General features: G+C 33.1%; 1 pseudogene across 1 annotated transcript; it reads left to right on the top strand.

The window, feature by feature from the left end:
• Positions 1-3,891: 3,891 nt before the first annotated feature.
• LOC143598279 (putative methyltransferase TCM_000336) lies at positions 3,892-6,111 on the top strand (annotated as a pseudogene). Its single transcript, XR_013147082.1, has 4 exons — positions 3,892-4,002; positions 4,145-4,555; positions 4,926-5,195; positions 5,778-6,111. The product of XR_013147082.1 is annotated as a putative methyltransferase TCM_000336 (transcript).
• Positions 6,112-6,634: the final 523 nt, after the last annotated feature.

Here is a 6,634-nt window from a genome sequence, read left to right on the forward strand (position 1 = left end):
TGGTCAGGGAGTTTTGGTAGGCAAAAGGAAAATATCTGAGGTTTTTAGGAGGGACAGAGTGATCGACGGAGGGAAAAACCACCGCTCAAATTTTTAGAGGTCATTAGTCACACAAAAAAAGTTTAACCATGAGCATAATAAACTACTGTATGGTCACACCTAGTAACTCATGTAAGTGACGAAATCCAAAACCATTCAGTCATAAAAATAAAAAACTACAATGACGGTTGGTAACAACTGGCCACACACATCCAGTGTGAATATGTTACCTGTGTTTTTGGTCACATGAATAATAAATCAATCAATACCATGGCAGTTGGTAGCATTTGGTCACTCTTTTGTTCAGTGTGGCTAGCAACTGTCACATTATTTTATTGAAGTGTGGCTAAAATGTGAGTTTATGGTCACGTTCTTTTTGAAAACATGACCAAAGGTATCGTAACGGTTTTTATTGTCACACGAAATTGAAGTGTGTGTCTAAAATATGTGTTTATGGTCACGTTTGTTAAGAAAGCGTGACCAAAGGCCTCGTAACTAGGCTGTTTCGTCACACGAATACTCAAATGTGTAGCTGAAACTAAGATTAGTCACAGATTTTTTCAAAAGTGTGAGAAGGCGGTTTTTGAAAAAGTGTGACTATAGCCCAGATCTGACATAGTGAAATACACTGTTTCAATAACCTGTTATGACACCAAACTCTTACACGCAATAGGGATAATTTTGACCCGTTAATGACAAATATTATTATTCCCTATAACCCGTGAATAATATTAAATTTCTAACCCGTTACCGTGAAAATTTTAAATAATTACAGAAACAAAAAATTGAGCCACCCAAAGTGCCAACCAACCCAAGCAAAAATACGAAATTTATCACATTATGAAGTTAGTGATTTAATGAACTATAGTTCAAGTTTAAAGCATGACTAATTCTACTACAATCTCACAACATCATGTTGAAAAAGTTGTACAGAGAACGTTAGAACTTACAAAGCGGCCAAGAACAACGATTAAACCCATTATTAACCTCCAAAAGCTCTACAATTTATCTCCAACTGGAACAATAAAAAAATGATAATATATTAAATGAGCATACAAACATATCTATATTACTATACTAGACGGGTGCCTGCGCGATGCAGCGGGTTGTTTGAACTTGTTAATCATGTAATAAATATAAGTGTTTATGGCTCGGTTAAAACTTTGAAATCGTTTAAACCGGTAATTGGTTTGACTTCTTTTTTCTTTTTCTTTTTTTACTTTCGGTTTGTTGGTCGATTTCAAAATTTTCAAAACGTAGTGAACGGTTGGTTCGTGGTTTATACTGGCAACCGGCCATATGAAACCAGACCAGACTGTAAATGTTGAATGCATTTTAATGTTTTTTATTATTAATTATTAGATATGTTTTGTAATATATATTAGATATAGTTAAAATTTAATTGAACATAATCTTTATATTACAAATAACTTGGCTATACAACTTCTAATTAACCTAATTGCAGTATGATTCATTTTGTGATCTTTGTTTAAATTAATAATTATTTTAAACTAAATTTATTATTAAAGTTTAAACTGTGAAACCAAATTGGAACCAGGCCATTAGTAACGATTCGGTTTCAACTTTCAATGGTTGAGTTTGGTTTTGGATGACAAAAAAATCAGTATTAATGGTTGGACTCATAAGTCTAACTTAAAAACCATCAAAACCGACACTGAACACCCTTACGTAACATATTAATTTATTTAAAATGAAAAAAAATTACAACAATATTATATCCAAATAAAAGAGAATAAAATGCTCGTTTTTATGGTGCAATTTGTTTATAAAAATATTAACGTTTGAAAAGGCTATAGTCGTTAAAAATCATGGGTGGGAAGTTAGTTTACAACTTAAATTAAAAACATAATATGGTTAAAGATGAGGAACCAAACTTGTAAGTTGAATGGATTGTGTTTAAAAGACAATTTTACCCTTAATAACACATGTAATGCATGCTTTAAGTGTTGTAAATTACTTAAAAATGAGTGTCTTAATTTACCCTTATTTGGTGTAAATGACTATATAATACAATTACCCTTATTTGTAGAGTAATTAGTAATTACCATCGCCTAAGGTATCGATCCATGCTATAGGCAATCAATCCACTCAATAGACTATCATAAATTAATTGCATGTCACCGGAGGGAGGGAGATGAATTTTAACGTCGCTTCAATTTTGTTTCTGGAGTTCCCAAATTGGTAAGGATGCATCATTAATTGACATGATTATTTGAGGAATATTGATGGTGGGAACTGGAACTGGAACTGGGAAGTGGAAACTGTATGGGAGATTGACCGACTGGAACTGCCTTCAAGCTACTTACACGTGATGGAAACCAATAAATGTTTTTTATCGGATGGCTGAGATTAAAAAAGTTGAATTCAAAGGCCCGAGATTAAAACTCACTCTTCAGTAACCTATTATATATAACTAGTAGATTGTCCGCACGCGGCGGCGACAATTTACAACGTTGTAGTTGTGTATGTTGCTTCATAAGTCAACTCATGAGATGTTGTATAATAGTACTTTATTTCATTAGTTTTCTTATTCGTATAATATTTTACAAAACTTTATTACACAATTGTTTTTACTGTTTCAAGTTAGTAGCACCAATATGATATATATTTTTCGTAACAATAACACATATTTGAATTACATTGTTTAACAGTTATTTTGACCCCAAAATTTATCAGAGGGAATAAAAAATTTTAAACAAACCGTGAGATCATTTAATTATGTTTCTTTAAAAAAAAGACATATCATAAAATAATGTATTACATTGAATTTTGATTTATTGTTTTTTTTTAATTGGTGCAACTTATAAATAGTATCTTTAAAAGTTAGCATACCAAGTCTATGAACCAAAACGTATAATCACAAGAACGTTAAGGGTATTTCTTTGTTCTTTTATAAAGAATGTCAATATAAACAATTTATAACCTTCAATAAAAATTTGTAACAATTTGATTATTTTATGTGCGGTATAATATTATATTGAGTTGATTTTATTCTTATGGTTATGTAAATTGAAATGTATAATTTGGGAGGGCTGTTTTGTAATTTCATAGTTAATAATGTAAATTATAAAGAGGGGTGTTTATAAACATTTTATAGGTTTTTAGTTGCATATATAAGTTTTACTTTAATGTTTCATTGACCTGTACATTATAATCTACAAATCGGTTTTGCAAATTTTTAAATATCGAAACGTCGACAAAAATAAGCACGTCATAATGTTTGGTCCAATTTTTTTAAGAAATTTATATTATATCTAAAAATATGGACGAAAACAGAGAAAAATATAAGTTTGACTAACTTTTTGATAAAGATGAGGGATAAAATGTGTGAACATTTCTAGATATTACAAAAGTTAACTAAAGTTTAAGAGATATATTGTAAGTTTTAAGGGGTATATATTGTAAATATAAAATGAGAATTGGAAGCTACGGTTAGTTATTTTGTGTAAAGTCAAAAATGCCCCCAACAGATTTAAAAATTATGCATTAGGAGTTGTACAAGTTGAATTAAAGATTGAATCTCTTAATACATATTTACTCAACCCTTAAATATCAGTTATATACCTTTCTTAAACCAGATATATTACGTATCAAGAATGCATATTTTAAATGGAATATAAATTTGGTATCAATATTTAGAGCAATCCTAAGATTCCATTTTGGACAAGCATGGGTTTTGTTTATTAAGGGAATATAAAGGAGTACAACCTGTAAGTCTAAAATAGGATTATATGCTATTTTTTACTATTATCATGATGTAATTAACTATAATAAAATGTGCTATATATAAAAAGGAGATGATTAGTGGTAAGCAGGTCTCAGTCACAAACCAAATATCAAAACCATTACTAGCTATTGCGCAATATAATGGATGTAGAGAAAGTGTTCCACATGAACGGTGGGCTTGATGAACATAGCTATGCCCAGAATTCACATCTTCAGGTTAAACATTAGTTCTTTGCATATTAATTTAAGCGTACCTTGTTGCCAGGTTACCTGCCATCGTATTGTAAATTTGTAATCATTTGACTTTGAGCAATATAATTATGGTGTTTAATTACTTAATCATATTTCATTTGTGTAGAAAAAAGCTTCAGATAGGGTGAAACACACAACACTCAAAATCCTTGAAGAAGCCTACGTCTCCCTAACACCAGAAAGCTTAGGCATCGCCGATCTTGGCTGCTCGTGTGGCCAAAACACATTATCAACCATACGAGAAATGGTGGAAGTCGTCGACAAAACCACCTCAAACAACTCACCACCTGAGTATCGTGTCTACCTTAACGATCTTCCAACCAACGACTTCAATGCCCTCTTCAAGATCTTGCCAGATTTTTACAAAGAACTACATAACGAGAGGCATCATCGGTGCCAAAAGCACGAATCAAATGTATTCATCGCTGGCTGTCCAGGCACTTTTTATGGTAGATTGTTTCCAGACAATTGTCTGCACTTCATTTACTCCTCTAACAGTTTGCATTGGCTCTCCAGGGTAAGTGAAGTATTCTCTATGTATTTGGGTGCATATATAGTATGACGAAAGAACATATTAAGATAAATAGGTTTTAGTTTAGTAAAAGGGTTCGAGTTTGTTGCTGGTCGAACCTATGAACATGTTTAGCTAAACGGGTTGGCTGACCTGACCAATTCACAAGTTGACCAATCTAATGTTTTTATATTTTAAAATTTGTTTTTTTTGTCACAACCTAGAATCATTGAATAGTTCAGCCAAAATTTAAAAATTAAAAGATAAGATTAGGTTAACCTTTATATTTTAAACGTAATTTTTATATGCATTTAAAGTTTTCTACTTTAAATTAGTAACATTATGACAAGGTATGACTAATATTGTACTTGTTTAGATTCCTCCGGGACTCTATGACAAGGAAGGTAGATCGGTTAACAAAGGTAGACTTTACATCTCCAAATCGAGCTCGTTACAAGTCACGGCATATTCCGATCAATTCCAAGAAGATTTTTCATTGTTTCTGCAATCACGGTCAAAAGAACTTGTGTCCGGAGGCCGGATGGTACTTATTTTGTTAGGAAGTAGAGATCAAAGCCATGTTGATAGGGGCAATTCATTCCTTTGGGAACTTCTTTCATGATCATTTGCCACCTTAGTCTCTAAGGTACGTTAGCCTTGAGGCATGGCAGGGTAGTCGACGGCCACAGGCCCGACACCCCGCTAGGCCCGATTTTTTTTTTTCAAAAAAAGTTATATGTATTTTTATCAAAAAAATATGTATAATCAATGTTGCAGTACAATTACATAACCACTAGCTTGGTCTATTGGTAATGAGGTATGGCATCTAACTAAAAGGTTGTGAGTTTAGTCTTACTTGAGACAATTTTAAGCTTATTTTTATACAAAAGTTTTTTACAAAACTCAAATCATAATCAAGTAAGCCCATTTAAAATTAAATTATTTAAACCCAACAAAATATTATTTTTACTTAAGGCCCAATTTTTTTTTTTGCCTTTGGCCCAAAATTTTTTTCGCCTTCTCGGAGCCAGCCCTGGGTACGTACAATATGGCCAATTAGTATAAATGGAAACCGCTAGTGATAGTCCATCAGGAAACATAGCGCAGGAAAACATGGAAGCCATCAGCTATTATCGACGAATTGAGCTCTCGAGTTGATTGTAGACAATTTTCTAGAACTTACGTGTATGTTAAATTTCTTATTTTTGGTTTATTATGGTTCATGTAGGGAGAAGTCAAGCAAGAAAAAGTGGACGAGTACGATACCCACTTTTATGCACCCTCCAGAAACCAACTAGAGGAGGAAATAAAGAAAGAAGAGTCTTTTGAAATTGATCGGTTTGAAATGTTTGAAAATGAACGCTATTCGGGTCCTTATATGAGTCATGGGACCGCGGTGGCGAGGGCCGTTCGAGCGGTCCAAGAGTCGATGATTTCTAAACACTTTGGTGAAGAAATCCTTGGACAAGTTATTTGAGTATTACGGAAATTTTATAGATGAAGAGATGGACAAAGAAGAGATCAAGCCCGTAAATTTTATTATCGTCCTTAAGAAAATATGATTTTGAAGAGTTGTTGGTATTGTTGTGTGTGTGGCATGTTTGTTTACAAGTAAGAACTTATGTGTATTATTTCAAGTTAAATGCATAAATCGTTGTGCTTTGGTTATAAGTTCAAATCTGGGTTTACGTTTAATCTATTTACACAACATCATTCACAATAGCTTCTCTATCGCCAACTCTATAATTACACAAAAAAATATTATCTTTTCTCTCATAATCAATAAAATAATGCACCGCATGGTCTCCAAAAAAATCCAAACAGACCTTGCGATAAATTGGGCAATGCTCATCAGTCGGGAACATAGGGATCATTAACCGGTACTTAAGGATATCCCGATACTCCAAACCCGACATATGTTGGCCGAATCCTTCAATGGGGATGGCCGTTAGAAAATCCTGAGCCCGAGGAGCCCAGAGGCATTCAAACACCGCCTTTTTAGCGAATGGATAGATCAAACTTCACTTATAAACTCTGGGCGATTCCACTAAATAAGGCACTCGCCACAACATGTTGGGCTTTAGG

The sequence above is a fragment of the Bidens hawaiensis genome, unplaced genomic scaffold (assembly GCF_021521415.1).
Source record: "Bidens hawaiensis isolate Kalapana, Puna unplaced genomic scaffold, B.hawaiensis_p1.1 tig00049899_1, whole genome shotgun sequence".
Lineage (NCBI taxonomy): Eukaryota > Viridiplantae > Streptophyta > Magnoliopsida > Asterales > Asteraceae > Bidens > Bidens hawaiensis.